Source organism: Eupeodes corollae, chromosome 1 (genome assembly GCF_945859685.1).
Source record: "Eupeodes corollae chromosome 1, idEupCoro1.1, whole genome shotgun sequence".
NCBI lineage: Eukaryota > Metazoa > Arthropoda > Insecta > Diptera > Syrphidae > Eupeodes > Eupeodes corollae.
In genome coordinates, this window is record NC_079147.1 from 276781690 (window position 1) to 276802525 (window position 20836).

Here is a 20836-nt window from a genome sequence, read left to right on the forward strand (position 1 = left end):
TTTAAAAAATAAAATAATTTGACAATAACTAACTTTAGCTGCCTGTTAGGTTAAAAAAGGCTTGATAAATTTAGACATCGTGAACTTACGTTACATACGAGTGTTTAAAAAAAATCATTCACTATTTGATATCGATATTGTAAGACACATTTTAAAAATTGGTATACATTACAATAGTTTTGACCATTTAAGCAATCTAGGAACAAGGTTCTCGCTAAATGATATGGCTTTCGAGAATTTGCTTCCTGTATTCCGTGAATTTGGGACAAACTTTAACAAAGTGATATGTTTTCTCGGTCGGTCACGCGTCCAAGTTACACATCGACATAAACCAATGGTGCAATTTTTAAAGGCATTTGAATATTCAAATTGAGCAACCCACTGCGTGCTTAAAGAATGAGGCTTATCTCTTGTGGATTTGATTTGGGAAACTGAGACTGCTTAGCGTTGCTTATGAATATACTCCAATGTTTTTCTCTAAACATTCTTAGCAGGACCTTTTGTGAGTTACTTCTCTGTAACATATTAAGACTGAAAAGGTGTTCTATTGGAATTTCTGAAAAAAACACACTCCATTCGATTTCCCAGTAGTTGTTCTTACGAATAATAAGAAAAGACTTTGTTAAGTCCATTATTAGGTAACTCCATGCCTCTGGATATAAATGAAAAATATATTTTAATGGTTGCCAGGAACGATGTTGGAAATCACGTTTGTAAGTGTAGTACATACTTTTGTGTGTTATTATACGAAGAATGAAACATATTTTTAGAAAGAAACGTTTTGCCTTCTCTACATACTCCTCGTATCTTCACGCTTGTGCACAGTCAGGGATTTCGTATTTAGCTGAGTGTCGGATATTTTTATTTCTTATAAACTGAGACTAGAATTTATAACACTTTTCGAAATACCTAATCTATTATTTATGATTTTCGTCGAAGACATGTTATACTTAAAAATAATGGCAAGATATTTATAAAGGTTTTTAACAGCTATCTTCATACCACCGAAAAACCATTTTTCTTGGGTTGCTTTCTGGCTTCCATTTTTATATTGGTTTATTGCTATATTTTGACTTTGAAATTGACTTTGAAACTCCATTTAGCGCAGTTAAAAAACTACTTATAAGAATTTGCAGTTTGTTGCAGAACCTTAATTCTGAGATTTTCCGCAATCAATCCTGTTGGAAGCTAGGTGTGTAAATCGTTCAAAAATAGGATAAGACCTTTATTTGTTGAAAAAAAGTCAGATCTATTTTTCCCATCCCAAAAAATGGCTATAGCCACTTTAGATATGAGCTTTAGAATATTTATCGTTTTTGCTGAGATACCAAGTTTAGTCAACTTGTAAGAAAGGGCGTCTCTATTAACACTGTCAAATGCAGCTTTTAAGGCGAAAAAAAGCGAACAGTTTCTTCTATTGAATCAATTTGAACTGGATAAGACAAGTTAAATTGTAGATCTGAGTAGTTGCTACGATACTTAGCTTGATTTTCGTTCAGAATGTTAGGTTTCTCTAACCCATTTGATAGGGTTTGACATAAAGCCCACTTAATGAAAATGCGTGCTTTTGATTTAAATGAATTCCTCTTTCCGTGGCTTTCAAATAACCTTTCGCACTGTTCAATATAAATAGAAGTTGTATTGTATGGTTTCAAGTCAGAAAGCTACAAATTAAAAGCTGATGTGCCCCAGGGCTCTGTTTTGATGCTCTTTCTTATTTTCATCCCTCACATCCATCCCTCTTCTTGGGATGAAGAACGAGTCGCTGAATAACCTGTAAATTTCAATAATCAATGCTGGACTGGCATTCTTATAGAATTCGTACGGTAGAGAAGAGGTGATGGCTAAAATAATCTTCTTCCCTTCCTCTATGTTATGATCCATTTGGTATACCCTAATTGCAAGCATATCAGAGTTACGATGGAATTGACTCTACTGGTTTCGATAGAAGTAGTTAAAAATGAAATTTAAACTTTTCCGCAGTTAACAGGATTGTTAAATTTCATTTGCATCCACAAAACGCTTTTGATAATCTTAACCATTTTTTTTGAAGAGTTTACAGTTTGTATTTGAGTGATAATGTTCTTTTCGATTTTAATATCTTTAGATCATTGAATATATCGGCTTTAAACTAACATCGTAATGAAATGCTGTTATTTCGAATTAATAAAATTATTGAAAGAATCCATTTGACCTTTTTTTCAAAAGAAACCCAAAAGTATTGGTCAGTTTTTCTTTTTCCTTGATTTCCGAAACAAACTATTCCTTTTCATAACATCAATACATAATGACTTAATTGTTACAAACTTAGCTTGTATTACAATTTTTCAAAACAAAGTACCCTTTTTTCTTAAATGTGTCTTCCAAATACTAACATCAACAAAAGAATCTTCAACAACCAAATTCCTCTCATTTGCTTCAACATCAACAAAAGAATCTTTAAGAACAAACATTCCTTTCATTTGCCTTCGGTATGCATTTTCTTATAGTTTTAAAATTGACTCATGACTTTACACTCTAATCATCATTAAACTATCGAATACACTTTTTTCAAACAATATTGACGAACGGTCGTGTGACTGTGATGTTCTATTGACTTTTAATTCCAAAATACCACAAAGTTGTTGCTCTTCAGTTTATATGGAAACAAAATCATAAAAACCTTAATTTTCTCATCGAAAAAAATGGTTTTACAAAATTTCAATCACGTATAGGTAAATTACCAACGGGTCTATTGTATTCCATTAAAACCAAAGTACAAATAAGCATAACATGGAAACAAGTCTTCGACTTCATGTATGTACTTCCCCTGTCTTTAGGAATTGACTTAAGAAGGTATTTTTATGTTTTAACTATAAGCCCCCGCTTATTTTGTGGTAAGCCAATTGTCCATATAAAGGCAGGTATATCATGCATCTAGCTATACATGTATGACCATTTATGAAAGAGGCGGACAATTATTCCGTTCGAAGTCTTCAAGACATCATATACCGGTTTTTGTACGGTAAACGATTGGCGACAATTTAAGTGGTGCGGTGTATTAAGTTTTAAGTTGAGGTCAACAATCATACCTTCATTCCTTGAGAGAATTAGTACCTATAGCAGCTATAAAATATTTTTGATCATATACGATACAAAAAATAGCTAACTGTAAGTTGCTTTTCTGAACAATATAGATCTCTGGGTTAAGCCATTATTGGGTGGTGTTTGGAGTCCAATTTGTAAGACAAAGAGTTGATACAATAGGTAAATAAATTCTTATATAAATACATACATATGTACGAGTATATACATTATTTATATATAATGTATACCGTATGTAGCAAACAAACATTTGGACAGAAAATGAAAAAGTTGTAATTTTAGGTGAAATTAAATTCGAATTTATTATTTCAATACGCATAGAATGAAGATACACAATATCTAATAAATGTCCCCTTTTTTAATAATGATTTTAAATTTAATGTAAAGCTTAAAATTATTTTGAGAACTATTTATGTATGTTGAGTTTCATGGCTCTTGACATTTGGAAACGTAAATTTTGGGCTGAAATATGATTATCTCTTATAGATGAAAGTGTGTAAAATGCAATTTTAATTAAAGAAAAAAACGAAAATTTCATCCCTTAAAAATTTAATTTTTTAAACCATGTTTCATTTAAAAATTCAAAAAGCATGCAATCAAAATTCGAAATTTAAGCTGTTTTCTGAACAGATATTCGATACTCATTATCATAATTTGTTGTTCTCAAGATATAGGAATCGAAAAATCAAGTTTTAGTATTTTTGTTTGAATTAGTTCAGTAACATTTTTTAAAATTTACATGCCAGTTCTTTATGACGTTATACTGCGTATTATTAAATTCCAAGTCGATAATATAATTGCTTCGTGAGATATTTGGGATTAAATAAATTTTTAACTTTTTTGTTAAAAATAATTTATCTTACAGAACATTTGAGCTAGTTTTTACATCGTTTGAAGAAAGTTAGATTACTGCGCCACTTGATATTTCAAAAGCAACGGATATGGTTTGATATCATGCCAGACGAATACCTCCTTCCTTGGATAAGAAATTAAAAGAAGTATTAGAACGGTTCAAGTCAGAAAACCACAACATAAATGCTAGTGTGCCCAGGGCTCTGTTTTGTCTCCCACACTCTTTATTGTTTCGCTGACGATAGCACTCTAAGATTTTCATATTCCTTTGCAGACTCACATTCCCTCTTCTTCGGATGTAGAACTGCAATGACAAAATTTGATAAGTTCATTAAATTCCGAACCTAAGCAGCATTGTACAATGGGAAATAAAAAACCGAGACTAAATATCTCTGACTATAACAATAACATATCAGATGTCGCCAAAAATGCTGCAAGATGTTTGATTTTCTAAGGTCATGCAAGAAGTTTTTCTCTATCTCTGATCTCACTGTTATCTAAATACTTGTATCGTCTTTATTTTGATTTTATTACTTAATGACTTTTACCTCCAGGCAGACGATGTTATGTACGTCTAAAGCTTGAGTATAACTTCCAACTATGGGTTGGAGCTCCTGCAACTTACTTAAGTTAAGTCTCTTTGACAGTATTGAACGTAGAACATTTAATTTGATAGGTCATCATGTTCCATTTACTTTGTTTGAATATCGTCGATAAAGTATCTTGTCTCAACCTTTTTAACCGGTGTATGCTCTAGAGATTTAGGCAGCTGCATTCTCTCCTTAAACAGTACATCGCGTAATACTTGCGATTTTTTGGAATGCTCATCTGTATGCCCTCGAGCTTAACTTCAGTCGTACTGTCAAGTACAGAGATTTGTTCTTTAGCCGTACTATGCGAATGTGGAATTCTTTCCCAGTCATTGCAATATTCAGTATCTTAAAACCAACATGCACCGACACATCCTTTCAAACCCTCTCTCCCTTTTATAATGCGTATATTTTGTTTCTTCCCTTTGAGTGTAGACTTATCGATAGACCTTTGACTGTCGATTATACGATGAAAAAAATGTTTGCTTCATGCAATAATTCAATTATTGTTTCTCCATATTTTGGTCATATCCATATTTTGTCATTATCACTATAAAGACCACCATTCATTTTGCAGCCGTATTTTTCCAAGATGAAGCTTTAAATGATGCCCAAAACACATTTCAAGAAGTCATACGTTATAAGATAGATGAATTTGTTTCTCAAAAATTTCTCGAAAGTTTTCTTGAACCCAAATTTGACAAATTCGACAATTAACGAAACTATTAGCTTCATTATTAAAGAAAAATCAGAATTTATTTGTTTTTGTTTCAAAATGCATTCAACGAACTGTGTTTAGACTTCACAAGTCCTTTAGGTAATTATAACTTTGTGACCATGGATTCTTTGGTGAGATTTTGCTGTATAGGGCGCTGGAAATGACTTCGGTGCGAAACTCACGTTTCTTGTAAGCTAAACTCTCATAAATTTCTTCGATGTTTTCTATGGAATGAATTGTGACTAGAAGCCCAGAGCGTTCAAGATCACTGAATATTCGAGTCTCCCTGAATTTTTCAATTATTGTCTTCACAGTTGATAATTTTAATCACTATAAATGGCTTTAATTCGTATGAAACTTCAAGACTGCACATCTCTTGTTCAGTGCTCCATTTTTGGCAACCCCTAAATTTCTTCAGCTGTCGCATTGTAATTTTCTTCCGTTCGAAATATTGTTTTAAAATTGCCCCTCGAAATTCCTTTTGTAAATGATTTCCAAATATAAAACTTTTCTAGATTCTTACTGTTTTTACCAAAGTTTGCGACACAGTGTGAAAAATCCCAAAGGAATTTTAACTCCCAATAACATTCATTTTCAAGGTATTCGGTGTGATTGTACGACTGAAATACTAAAATATAATGTAGGGGTCATCCTTGAAAATTTATTTTATTAGTTTAGTTGTCACAATTTGTTTTTGTAATTCTTAACACAAAAATCCATAAATAACTTCTATTTTTTAAATTATTGTTATTGGCACAATGTATCAGCATTAAACATGGATGTCATAAAGAATAAGTTACAATTATTATATTCTATAGTCATAAAAGTGTTTGGTTGGTCAAAAGAACCAAATCTAAAGGTTTATTGTATCTCCATCTCTTGACATTATACATGTCGTCGTTATGAAGACGCGTTGTAACTTTTTGCCTCTATCTTAAGCGCCTTGCCATCGTCTTCGTGCGTCGTCTTCACCGTCGTGTCATGCATGCATGCGTTTTCGTTTTCATATTTAAATTTTTTTCTGTTAAAAGGTGCCATGGTCAAAATTATTGTATTTTGTATATTATAGCGTAGCAAGGCAAAACTAGCGCCACGTCACGATGACTACGATACTAGTACACTATATAGGCGACAAGAGACGACGCGACGCGCCACCACACGGTTCGAAGGTGCATCTGAAGGCATATCTAGTAACGTGTGTTCAGTTAAGCAAATCGTGTAAACAAATAATAGCAGTGATTCTTTTTTCTCAAGCCCGACTACGCATTTTAATATTTTTCAGGCTTTTTAGCTTGATGCAATTTATTATTGCGTGTTGTGTTAATGTTTGATTATTTATACTTTGATTTGTGGTTACTACTTGTTAAATGGCTTTTATGATTATTATGAGATACACGTGGATAATTTATTAAGATGTAAAAAATGTTGTCCTCTTAGGTGGTAAAGTCACTTAACCCAATAGGATGCATTTTATGATTAATATAATTTAGTACAATGTGCTTAATAGTTTTTGAACTTATAGTTTCTTAAATTTATGTTTGGAAATAGTAAATTTAAATCAACTGACTTTGAATAAGATTAAACTCTGGGAAATAAAACAACAAATTGAAAACCTTTTTAATAATTTATTGGAATACCGTGTTTAAAAATAGAAATTGCTTTAATTCAGTTTTAATTATGTTTTGTGTCAATATCGATGTAATAAATTCCGTTTCACTTAATTACAATTGCTAATCTAGATCATAGGGAAGACAATATAGTGATTCACTTAATTATTGCTAAGAAATGTGATATATTGTAGCTGCAGTAATTACTACAATTAATGTATATTAATTTTAGTCAAGAACATACAAATGTTTGTAACTCAGAAAAATGACAATTGCACTGATTTGTCACTCATTGAAATTCTTAATTTATTGCTTAAAGATTTATATTCTCTTGAGTCTTGAGGTGTGTCCATACCGATCTACAACAAAATAAACATTTCAATAATTATTGTTTAAAAAGGATTTATGAAATATTTCTTATTTGTTAAAAAAAAAAATTCAGAAACATTTCAGCGATGTTTCTATTAAGTTTTTTTTTTATTATGGAGGCTTTGAAAAGCATTTTGACATAAATCTGTTTTTCATTTGATAAAGTTATCATTCTTCCATATACATAAAACCTTCTAACTAAATTTTATGTTTTTATAAAAGTTATTTATAATTGTATATTATACTAACAAAAATAAAATATGTATGTATATACCTTGAAATAATAAATGTTCATAAAATAATTAATGCCGAAACCCGGGATCGAACCGGGGACCTTTAGATCTTCAGTCTAACGCTCTCCCAACTGAGCTATTTCGGCATATAAAAATAATTTTGGGAATAATTTGATTCCTGAACCATTCTTTTATATGTTTATACTATTTTTCATTTGATAAATGTATTTTAATACAAAACTTCAATACAGAAAAGGTACAATTTTTGATTTTTTACTTTTCCTTAAAAGTTTTCCACTTTTCAGTCTTGAATTTAAACGAAATAAGTGCACGATAACTGTTCCAATATATTGAAAATATTTGCTACAAAAACATACTTGTGCAATCCATTTTGTCTTAAATTTTGACATTTTCGATTTTGACAGCCTTTGCAATATTGAGTTTAAAACTGCATCTATACTTTTGTTTCCCCTTTACATTGTACCTACTTCATTTTGACCTTAATGGCTGAAATACAAACACTATTCAGCTTCGGCGTTACGATACGATATGCCTACTCCAAGGTTGCTTTGAATGACATTTCTTATATGACATTTCTTAAATGAAACTTCTGCCATTAGCAGCTGTTATTTTTTCTCAAAAGTTTGTTTTGATTATTCGTGCAGTAAAAGATATGAATTTTGAGATCGAAAAAATGTAATTTATCGCGGAAGTACCTTACACAGCCTATCAAGGGTATGTTCAGCTCATGGAGCAAGAAGATGACGCAGACTGAGAGACGTTGGTGGGTCCGGGAGCTCAATCTACGGAGTTCTTCAATCTATTAGAAGTTCTTCGAAACCCATTTTCTGTTCTACAAAAATAAAACATTTTTGAGACAAAATTGTTTGCATAGTTAATAGTTATTCTATGCATATTTCAATAACTTACCTTTTAACTTTTTGTAATATCCAATGGTTACCCCTCCAAAAGCAAATGTATTTTGTTTGTTGACTTTCTTTCAGGTGTTAAGCTGTCAGACAAAGCATTTCGTTTGGGGTCACATTACAAAACATTACGGTCTTTTCCTTGCGTTTTCGCGATTGTCAAGCGTAACGTGAGGTCAAAGCTTCATTGTGATAGCACACATTGAATTCCTATGGCTGAACTCGTAACCGTCAGGCGAAGCCGAAGTTGAAGCGTGTTTGTGTTTCAGCCATAATATACAATCAAATACTGTGAATAAAGAAACTATTATTTTTGGAGTTGTTTCAACTTTACATGTACATATACATTTTTAACACCATTTCAGCGTCCGATTTAAAAAAAATATTGAAACTCTCAATCAAAAATATTTGTTTGTGATTTAGACTTCGTAATTTTCATCAATAGCAGTTAAATAGAAATAAAACAAAAGTAACACAATAAAATGTATACTTTTCAATTGATCTAAAAGAGGATATTGCAGCTATGACTGCGTAGATCATTTTTACAGTACTTAAAAACTTTGATAGCCCTTCGAGACTTCACGTTATTCACAAAAAAAAAAATAATATTTTACGTTCACGATTTCAATGTTTGTGTTTTCTGAAAAATTTAGTACAAGTCTATAGGCGATAACGTGCTTTGGAAAAAAAACTATGTCATAAGGGAACAAAATAAAAAACAATTTACCAAAAGTGAAGTGTTAGTTTGAAATATAGTTTTGGATTGGTCTGTTCAAAGTGGAGGCATTAAACGAGTGCTTTATTTAGGGCAAACTTCAAAATGAATATGAGCTTTTAAAAAACTTTGAGGAAGCACGAAAAAACATTACCATGAAAAGATGTCAGTACCTGACTTTGTAGCCAGGTTTCCAAGATGTTGTGTAACACTGGTTAAAATAAAGATTATCTGACCACTCGTTTTTAACAAGTCCCATTAAAAATATTACCTTTTTTTTTAAATTTAAAAATGCATGTACAAAAAAGTTTGTTTTCAAAGACTTAAAACACTTAATTTCTCAAAAAAACCTTCATTTTTAAAAATTTTGGTGTGTAAATCGTTGGAGCCGTGTTTTCTAAATTAATTTTGAATAAAAAAAATTGTGTAGGTTAAGTTTAAAAATAAATAAGTATGCAGTTATAAAGAGCTCAAGAACTTCAATTTCGTCAGAGAATAACTACACATTTTCGAGATATCGAATTTCGTAAAAAAAATTTGTTTAACATATCTGAAAAAATTAAAAAGAATGGCATTCTTGATCATCAAATATTATTGAGACAAAGGTAACCCTTGCCCAGAAAAACAAATTATTGAAATCTCTTATAAATTCTTGAGAACAATTAAAGTACCCTTTAGGAGCAATACAAAATATTTTTCTTTTTGAGAAAATTCGAATTTTTGACCAAAAAATTTGTATTTGGACTACCGTTATTTTTGATCTTAAAAATATAAAAGAGGCTGGGGTGCGACCCACACTGACAATTTCCCATTCCGTTTGTCGATTTTTTCTCGCTTAAGACTTTAACAAAATATTCCTTATAAGTCAATATCTTTCTTTGGTTTGATAGGTTATTGTGTTTTGTTTAAAAAAGTTGTAAGTACGAAACATTTTGAGTTGATTTTAAATTTTATAAAAGAACTGGATGTGGGATTTCTATAAACATTTTACTAACATCGAAAACAATAATTACAGCGAGATAAAACTAGTTTAAATCAATATCTTTAATTTTTGAGAAGTATTTGAGCCGAAATAAATTTTTACTAAGTCTTAGTAACGTTTTTATTTTTGGAAAAAAAGTTGTCTGAATGGTTGTTTTCAAAATTTTACCAGATGTCAAAAACGCTGTTCTTAGTTTTATAAAAATATATATATTTCTATTTCCCGAACGTGAGAACGTACACACGCACACACAGTAATCTCTCTAAAAGTCTTTTATTTAGATTCTAGAGACCTTGAAACATCGAGAAATGTAAAAATTTTCAATTCGACAATTCGAACCGATTACAATAACTTCGTATTTGAAGTTTAAAACGCATTAAGTGAACAGGCTTAAAACTTTAAATTCCAAGTTTCAACACAATCGACCTAAAGGTTTGGGCTGTAGGGTCGATGATTGACAAATATACGGTGCAATCGGGGATCCTTATTATTTGAGTTTTGTATCATCGTAATGTAATTTTCTTACGAATGCAATACTTGCCATTTAATTCATACAGTGATGGACAAAATAATAGAAACACGCATCGTGTTCATTAACACATAAAAAGGTTTTTGTAAAAAAAAAGAAAAATAAAAACTACACAGATAGATTTTTTAAATAATTTATTGATTAAATTAAATAAAAACAAAAATTAAAAAAAAATAATGACAAGAAGGAATCTTGTGATTATTATGTTCTTTCATCTTGGAAAAAAAAATATTAGAAACTAAATATGAATGGTACTCTCTTAGTAGCGAGAAAGTAACTTAACTTTAAAAGTATTTCAAATTCTATGAGAAGTTCGTAGTGGCACCCTTATTATGAATAACTGTTGTAGCTGTTCGCCTCATGGAATTCACCAATTTGGCAAATGTCTCTACAGGTTCCTTTTAATTTTAGATCACAACTCGTCTTTCTTTTTGGTCTAATAATCTCAGATCCTTCGCTTTAGGATGTCCCATAAATGATCAGTTGGGTTAAGGTTCGGGGGAATGATGGCCATTCCATAACATTGATTTTGTTTTGTTTTAAGTATTTGTTAGACAATTTCGAGGGGTGCTTTGGGTCTTTATTCTGTATGAAATGTTAGCATAACCGAATTTAAGATGTGGACATAATAAACATAGCACATCTTATCTTTGATCCATTATATTGGACCAACACTAAATGCTGAAAAGTGCCCTCAAATGGTTATATTCCCAACACCTTGTTTCACTGTCTTATTTGTGTATTTTGAATTTAATTCCTTGTCTTTTGGCCTTCTCACATACATTTTTTAATCGGAAGTAAAAAAATTGATCTTCGTTTCATCCGACCATAAAAAGTTATTCCAATAAGAATGGTGTTAGTATTTGTTTGCGAAGGGAAGTCTTTGTAAAATGTATTGGTTAAAAAATGGCACTTTTCGCGGACTTCTACCAGGAAGATTGGCTTTTATAAGTTTTTTTTCTTATTGTTCTAGCTGTTACTGAACCGTTTAATTAATTTCTGAGTTCTCATAGTTAAAGAAATGGTTTTTTCTTAAAAATTCTTACCAATAGTATCTCAAAACGGTAAGAAGTTTATTTTTTTTTTCATCATGTTTAATTTGAAGCGTGAATGTATTTTTTTTTCCGAACAGTTTAAAGTTTTTGCAATTTCAAGCACCGTTTTTCCAGCTTGTCTTAGTTTTTCCATCACTTCGCGTTCAAAAGGAGTAAAATGTAATCCACTACTCATATTATTTAAAATTATAGATAACTTTTAAAAATTTTGTTTAGTGTCGAATTTAAAACATCTGACAAAATTATAAACAAGCTCTAAACTCCTATTTACATACAAAAAAATTGGTCCTCACGTTAGAATAACTTTTAAAGTAGGTTGTTTGTATTGTTTTTTCCAGGCGAAATCATCATTGGCCTTAAATTTTTTACCGTTAAGTGAAAACAAAAAGTTGTTTCCACAAAACAGATTTTCCATTTCAGAGCCGATGAAAATATAGAAAGACTAACGACAAAAGACTTGATTGCTAAAAAATATAGTGTTTCGAAAATGATTATGGCATTTGGTTCTATTATTTTTTCCAACACTGAATATGTCACAAGTAAAATACAAACGTTTTAAATTGACCCTGTTAATTTGCTTTATGCTAAATACAGTGACGCAAAAACTAAAACGATTTTGTAAAATGTAAACCCATTTTAGCAACTGAACAAGCTTAAAAGTTGATTAATCTAATTTTAATCGATTTTAAAATCTTACTATCTCTTAACAATCTCCTAAAGTTAAAACACCGAATGACTACTTTAACTTTTAGCAATTTGCTAAATCTATTTGACATCTGTACAATTATTCTGGATGGTATCGTCCATTCAACAGTTGGAAATTCCAATTAATGGGTCCGTTTAAGCGTATTTTACTTGTTTATTTTCACGAACTGTCACTTTTTAGACATGTTTGGATTCTCGTATTTAATAAAACGAAAAAACAATATTTAACATTTTGGAGTTCCTTAGTAAATTGCTAAATATCTAGCATTTTCCTAACTAGTAAATTGTTAAACCCATAACAATAGTTTATTTAAAATTTCGCGCCATGCATCGTTTCTAGTCAATTTTTCACTACTGTAGGAGAATGTCCATAAAACCACTCTAGACGCCTCATTCATTAAATTTCAATTTCCTTTTTTCAAACAAAACAAAAAATTTTAATTTTCTTATTTTATAAACAAAACACAATAAATTATGACACAATTTACTTATCAACAATAAATTCCACTATCTACGAACAATCCAAAAATAGATTCCAAGTTCCAAGCATAAGTCACAATTTCACATATGCCAAGACGTCACAGCAGCTCTTCAACTCATATTCCCTAAGAGAATTTTTTAAAAATACTTGTCTCTCTTTTAATCATTTATTTCCACGAAGCTAACAACGCCACTTTGGTGGAGTTTGTCTGTGCGTTTGACTTGAGGTTTCTCTGGTGCCCAGGTTCGAATCCCAGCGTTGGTCTTGATTTATAAAAGTTTTATAGTTTTTCTGACGTTAATAAAACGTGCCTTCTAGCATTCGGCAAGAGTTTTCTGATTTCAATATGATTGAAAATTCTAATCAAAGAAGGTAGAGCGAATCGTTCTCTCTCACGCCGTACCTGTGGCTGCCCATTCCTATGGTTTTCTCAGGTCCCGTACTTTACGAGAGTGAATACATTTTTATTTAGTATTTGTTGATATCAGTTTTTGTTTCTAAAAATATATTGTTTTGAAGAAATTTACAACACTAACAAAAACCTTTGCTAATAAAACAAGGTTTTAAAAAGTTGTAATTTAAATGATGACAATGAAAAACAAGATGCACTTAAAAGTGTTAGAGTTTGTACTAAGAGTTGTTTCTTCTATTGTTTGGACGTCAGCCCGAAATAATGCCTAATAAGATATGACAGTCTGATTGATTGAAGTTATTAAAACAACACTTTATTGTTTGTTTAAACAGGCCGTTTTATGTTTTGTATTTTTAATGCCTTTTAGGCCTGCTCATTTATAAATAGGGGGAAAGTTGGGTAGGTATAATATCTATAATTTTGTAAACCTTTTGATTTGGAGCTTGGTTATTATGCTCTATTCAACAAGATTTGATCATTATTATGATGACGATGTGAGAACAAAAGCTGCCGCTTATCGATCTAGCAAGGCAATCAATTAAAACAAACGCGATGTAGTAGGCCTAACCGTCCCTAAGTACAGTGTGTCTGTCTATCAATAAAACAGAAGTGTTTCGACAAATTTGTGGGTTCATTTTTCTTACAGCCAAAGCTTTAGTTGGGCTGTATTTGAAGACTTAATAGAGGTCAGTAATATGGTGGTGTTTTTTATTTTAAATATAATGTAGTATTTTTGAAATATTATAGTTAAACACGAAAATTGCGTCTTTGATGGGCGAAAACATTTGTGGTTTTGGATGGTGTTTTTATTAGGTAATTTAGACACTTTTGAAGAAGGTTTTGATGGTTGTTTCTGGAAAAATAAAGTTAACTTACTAATAGCTTGGTTTGTGAGATTGATGACTGTGTGATTCGTGCGTGTTTAATTAAAGTGCAAGAGGTAACGTTTTGTTTAAGTAAATGATACTATTTAGGGTTTTCTCTATAAAAGTGAAGAAAATAAAATGAAATGATTTTTGTCAGTAACTGGCTTACCTATTCATATACACGAATAAAGGTTCAATTAATGTAAAATTGTAAGTTATACTTTATTGAAGGTCTTGCGTCCTCAACTTTAATTGCAAGTACATATTGCAATAAATATATTGATCTGCAACCTACCTATTATTTAATGTACAGTTATGGAAAAAATTATAGAAACGATAAAAAACTATCAAACTTTTGTAGCTATCTCTGTGTATTTGGGATCGAATTTAGAGTTTCTTGGTCGTCTGTTTAAAAATATACAATTGCAAAATTGTTCCGATAAGATGGAACAAATCTTTTCAGACGATCAAGGAACTTAAAGTTCGATCCCAAATACACTAAGAATTTTGGTGGAGCACTATGAGACTTTGCTATTTTAGTTTACCCTCTGAAGCTAGGCTAAGAATTTGAATTAATTGAAAAACATGTGCTGTGGTCTAAATTACCGAAGCGGATATGCCAATTAATGAGGGTTTCTAGCAAAATAACAAACCGAAGCACTCATAAGATTTGTGTAATAAAATATACTTAATGAAAGTTTCATAAAAATGATTTGATTTTAAAATAATGGAATAAATCTGCGGTGAACTTAAAACAAACTGCAGGGCCAAAGCCAAGAAGATCATAAGGTTAAAAATAAAACAAATTGATGGTATTCCACACTTTTTAAGACATGTGTCAAGGTGGTTAGTTCTATACTAAAAGATGCGATTATGCTTAATAAATAAATATGCAAGGACCATTTCTTTAAGGATTAGCAACAATTTTACCCATTAAATAATTATATTACAAAAATTCATTACCATTCTTAATTCTTTTCTCATATTTTTTCCAGGGCAAATTGTTGTAAAAGATTTAAGAGATTTTGTATAATTATTTCCTTTTGTTTAAACCTAACAATTTGATATGATATTTTCTCTTAATTCTTAATATGAATGGAAAGTTGATAAATATTTTTTAAATTTGTTTATGACCTTTCCAAAACAATTTTTAACTGCAATATATTTTGCAAGCTAAGATAGTTTCTTTAATTTTTTCCATCACTGTATTATACGAGTATTATTTATCAATTGAAAAAATTTTCAAATTTTTGGTGGTGTTTTTTCTTAAAAAAATATGGTTTTATAGAATGTTAAAGAAAAGTCAATAATATTAAGCAAATACTTGATATAATTTTTGTCAATAGTTTTGTATTTACACAAATGGTTATAGATAATTAAATGTAAAATACAAATTTAAATATTTATTTAATTCTTTTTTATTGTGTTTTGTAATTAGGTTTTTGTTTTATTTTGTTTCATTAAGTTTTATTTTTAATTTGTTTATTCATTTTAAAAGTGATATTCCTTGCCAGGAGAGCAAACGTAAAAAGATTTTCATATAATTATAATATTTTGAATTAAATATTTTACAAACCAAAAACACTAAAATAAATAAATTACAAAACAAGGCATTTTTAACTTCCCATAGGAAGTTATCGTAATAGGTCCGATTTGTCAAATCGAACATTTTGACTTTTTTCGACGTTTCAAGGTCCCTAGAATCGAAATAAAAGATTTTTAGAAAGATGGCTATGCGTGCGTTTGTACGTTCGTTCGTACGTCCGTACGTTATATATTAAGTATATTTTATGAAAAAAAAAACAATTAAAGGTTTTTTATAAATCAAAATAAACTGAAAACAAAAGTGTCACCTCAAAAATTTTACGAATACAAAACGATTTTATCTCCAAAACAATATTGTGCCACGAAAAATAAAGTTTTTAACATCTGGTAAAATTTTGAGAAAAATCGAATTGACATAAAAATAAAAACTTAAAAAAAACATTACTCAAAATTCGTAAAAATTGATTTTCGACTTAAACATATTTTCAAAACTTTGAGATACTGTCAGTAAACTTAGTTTATCTTATAAGAAATATTGTTTTTAACATTCAATACAATTTTGAGAAAAATCTGATTAACAGTTTGTTTACAAAAAATAAAAACCTTAAACAAAAAATACTAAAACTTTTCAAAAATTAGAAATATTAATATTTTTTTATTTCACAGAAAATATTGTTTTCGATATTAAATAGTTTTTTGTATAATAATCCAACAGTCCGTTTTTCATAAAAAAATTAAATCTACAAAAAATAGTACGCAAATTTGGTAAAAAATTGATATTCGGTTCTTGATATCTCTCAAATTAATTTCATTCAATTTATAAAAATTTAAGAAAATTGGTAAACATTTGTTTTCGACTAAAAATCTATTTAACAAAACTAGATTTACAAACTAAACTATTTCTTTATGTGAAAAATATTGTTGGTAATTTTAAAATTCTTAAGAATAATTCAACGGGCAACTTTTTTAACCCAACACGAAAACCTTTAAACTTTTAAGCAAGACAAATCGACAGACGGGATTTGAAGTTATCAGTGTGAGTCGCATCCTAGCCTCTTTTTAAATTTTAAATTCAATGTCTAATTTGGCATGAACTGCATTTGATTCATAATTCTTAAATCTATAGATTTTATACAATTATTTCCATCGTTACACTTTCAAATATCCTTGTTTTATGCCTGGTTTCAAGTTAGCACTACATTCTTTTATGATTAAATCAAAGGAAAAAGCATTTTTGGATTTTTATCTTGCCACACCTAATTTACTACCAATAATTATCAAATAACGTACTTAGTTTTAACAAAATCATAAAGTGTAGCTAACTTGATATCAACCTAGCACTACATACCCCTTTTTTTTAAATCGTCGAGCTTAATATTTTCTTTCCACAACTTATTTACAACAAAAAAGCTACAATTATCTGCATACTCAGTTTTTTTTCAATTTCGAAAAATGTCGTGCAATTGACAGGCGTAAAAATTTGGACTTCAAATTACTTATCTAACACAAAATATTGTTGTGAATATTATGAATATTTTGTTAAAATTTTAAGAAATTTTTTTAACATGGACAACGTAAGTTATCACTGTGGATCGCATTCCAGACTTTTCTTTGAAATTTTATCTTATTTTATAGATCATAATCTTATTTTTAAGTATTAAATTTTATACGTTATATTTCTTAATATTTTTATTTAAGATATTTTATTGTTTCATTGACCAATATAACTAAAAAATTGTATTCCTAATACGAACTAATCAATTCAATTTTACTTAACACCTTATGACTTCAAAAATATTAAGAGTTAAAAAAAAATATAAACAAAAAAAATGAAGAAAAATTGAAGTTAGTCAAGAAACGCATTTAAACAATTGCTGGTGAAGTCATATTTTACAAAACAAAAATCCTATTTTATATCACGAAAAAGTACCTTCTTTCAATATTTTATTAAATATTACAGTTATTTTATATGAAATACAAATCTACGAAAAAAGTTAAACATTGATTTTATACTCGAATAACTTCTTAGAGATATTGAAGCAAAATTTTAAACAACTAACAAGTACGCAATTTGCTAAATATTTAGAAATTTACTAAGAGACTCTAAAATTTAAAATTTTGTTTTCGTTTTGCTATTTAGTTAATTTCTAATTGCCTTTTATTAAAAAACAAGCATCTGAACATGTCTAAAAAGTGACTGACGCTTAAGCGGACCATTCTAAATAGTTGTCATATGGATTAAGGAAATAGCTAAAAGTTAAAGCAGCCATTCCGTGATTTTAATTTTAACATATTGCTAGAAATAGTACGCTTAAAATTAAGACCATAATCTTTTTAGCTCAGTTAATTGCTAAAAATGTAGTACCCGTGGCATGATGGTTAGTGCGTTGGACTCACAGTCGTTATTTGACCTCCAACGAGTGTAGAAGTGTTTTTATTCATATTTAGTTTAAAGTTAATAAACAGTGCAAGTTAAGTTGTAAGTAAAGTTGGCAGTTTGCCACCAGAAAATCAACAATTTGATAGCCCAGTGGAAGTGGCGTCCGGAAGCAGATCCAAGGGTCGTGGGTTCGATTCCCAGCCGGAGGCAACGAAAAATTTAATTGCTTTTTTTCACAACAGAGAAATTGTCGATTTTATCTGTTGGGAAGAAAAGGAGATGGAGAAGGAGAAAAGAGCAGGGGTATCGAAAGATACCTCTGCCAACACATCGTTCGATGCTGCGGTGGTGCCAGCAGCGGTACCGCAAGTAACTGCAACAACATCAGGTCAGGCATCTGACCAATGGATGAAAGTAACAACAACCAAAAAAAGAAAAATCAAGAAGCATAGCCCAAATAAAGTGGAGAGGGCCAACTCCGCTAAACGGCGGGATATGAGGAAAGAGATGGAGGGTGGTAAAGGAGGAATTACCACCGAAAGTGAGTTCTCAGACTACGCCGAGTCTGAGAAAACAGAGTATGTTTCCGAAGGTGGAGAGGGGTTCTTCAGGTCTCCGAATATGCATTTAATCATATCGGAGCCAGAGCCAGTCCCGCCGACAACGAAGGCTTTGGAGGTAGAGGCGGACCTCCAAGAGGAGACAACGCTTGTAAAGGCCCTGCAAGCCAAACAAGCAAAAATAAGCCAATTTGAGGAAAACCTCAAAAAGCTCAAGGAGGAAATGGAGCCCCTCCTCAGCCAGTTAAAATTAAAACAAGAGGCGCGCCGTCAACAAGAGGCAGCTCAACGGCAACAAAAACAACTGCAGAAAAAACAACTACAGCAAAAACAACAGCAACAACAACCACAGCAGCAAAACCAACCACAAACCAAGCCCGCTACCAAAAACACAGGAGCGGAGCAAAAGAAAAAACCGCCATCAGCAGTGACAGGCCCAAATGTTGAGGGCCCATCGACCTCAACTAAAGCATTGGAGCAGCAACAACAGCAGCAGAAACAGCAGCAGCAGAAACAGCAGCAGCAGAAACAACAGCAGCAGCAGCAGCAGCAGCAGCAGCAACAGCAGCAGAAACAGCAGCAGCAACAACAGAAACAACCACAGCCCAAGAAAGAAAAAATACCACCGATAAGAACTCATAGAGTTGACCTGGACGACATAAAACAGGTATGTAAGTCGGCCACTAAGGGCAAATTTTTAATTAAACTCTTAAGCGAAAAAGAAAAGAATTATTCGGTCCAGTGCTTCTCACTGGCCGAATACAAGCTTGTGAAAGAATTGTTAAAAGAGGCCACAGCTGAGTTCTTCAGCTACACGCCAAAAAGTGAAAAGTTTAAGACGGTCCTTCTGAAGGGCATAAGTTCCTGCACGGAACCGGAGGAGCTCTTAGCTGAGCTCCGCCAAAAAGCCAGTGACGATCTCGATTTTATCGGGGTCAAGCCTTTCACTACGGTGAAGTCAAGACGAGGGGGTTATAGGCTGCCAATGTTCCTCGTAACATTATCGCCCCAAAGTAGTTTGAATAGTGTCGAGAGAATCACAACTCTCGACAATCAAGCTGTACGCTGGGAGACATTAAAAAGGCACGACGACATTCTACAATGTACGAAGTGCCAGAGGTTTGGCCATGCCAATGCCAACTGCAATATGCAGTTGCGTTGTGTGAGGTGCGGAGAAACCCACAAAGAAGGAGAGTGCAAGCTGGGGAATGAGCGGGTTGAGGATTTGACCCTGCTCAAGTGTGTCCTTTGTGGAAACCAAGGGCACCCGGCTAACTATAGGGGTTGCCCTAAGGTCCAACAAATGAAACAGAAACAGGCCAGTCAAAAAGCTGAAAAAAGTCGAACAGTTAGTCGACAGGCTCCAACACAAAAATTCGTAGATCCCAAATTTTCCTACGCCCAAATGGTGTCAGGGAATGGGAACACGAGACAGGCTCCACCAACGGTTGCCCCAAAGGCCCCTGTGCCTAAGGCACCAGAGGTGCAGCCTGACATTGTAGCCTTGTTGTTGAGCATTCAAGGTCAACTAACAGGACTGCAAAGTCAGATAAAGGAGCAAGGCAAAAGGGTAGATCATCTCTACTCTTTGTTGCCTGGCCTGGCGCAATTTAGATCATAATGGGCGCGCTGCCGGAGACGCGCCTTAAAGTCCTAGCTGTGAATGTAAATTCACTGATTAGGATTGAACGAAGAGCTAATATGTTCCAATTGTTGACAGACTACAGTCCCGATGTGTTTATGGCTAGCGAAACTAAGCTAAACTACAAACACAAATTGACTCATAAAAATTACAATATCGTAAGAAGAGACCGGCCCGACTCCACTCAAGGGGGTGGTGTCGCTCTCTTTATACAAAAAGGCATTAATTATAAAGTCATATACAACAATGAATTGCGAAAGCTCAAGACGCTAGAAGTTTGCGTTGTATGCATCTCTCTCACTCAAGGGAAGCGGATGTATATGATTGCGGCTTATGCGGCTGGAGCTCCGCAGGTTACTTACTTTGCTTCAGAACTCGAGATTCTTTTTAGGGAACTTAAACTGAGCTTGGAAGAAAACTATTTCATCTTGGCCGGTGATTTGAACGCAAAACATGAAGATTGGGGAAATCAACATAGTAATCCCAGAGGTAATCATCTTTTTAATTTGATGAATCTTTACAGCGTTGAGTATGGCGTCGACCTGCTGGCTACTGAAAGGCCATCGTATCCAAGAAGCGGCTCCT

The 20836-nt window shown here is 31.9% G+C and overlaps 1 protein-coding gene and 1 non-coding gene across 2 annotated transcripts in view; one reads left to right on the forward strand and one right to left on the reverse strand.

Annotated features, from left to right (window-relative positions):
- LOC129943471 (mucin-5AC) overlaps nt 1-20836 on the forward strand; it is a 150566-nt gene that overhangs the window by 89541 nt on the left and 40189 nt on the right. The window lies entirely within an intron of this gene.
- Trnaf-gaa (transfer RNA phenylalanine (anticodon GAA)) lies at nt 7527-7599 on the reverse strand. The gene has a single exon. It is a non-coding gene; the product is annotated as a tRNA-Phe (tRNA).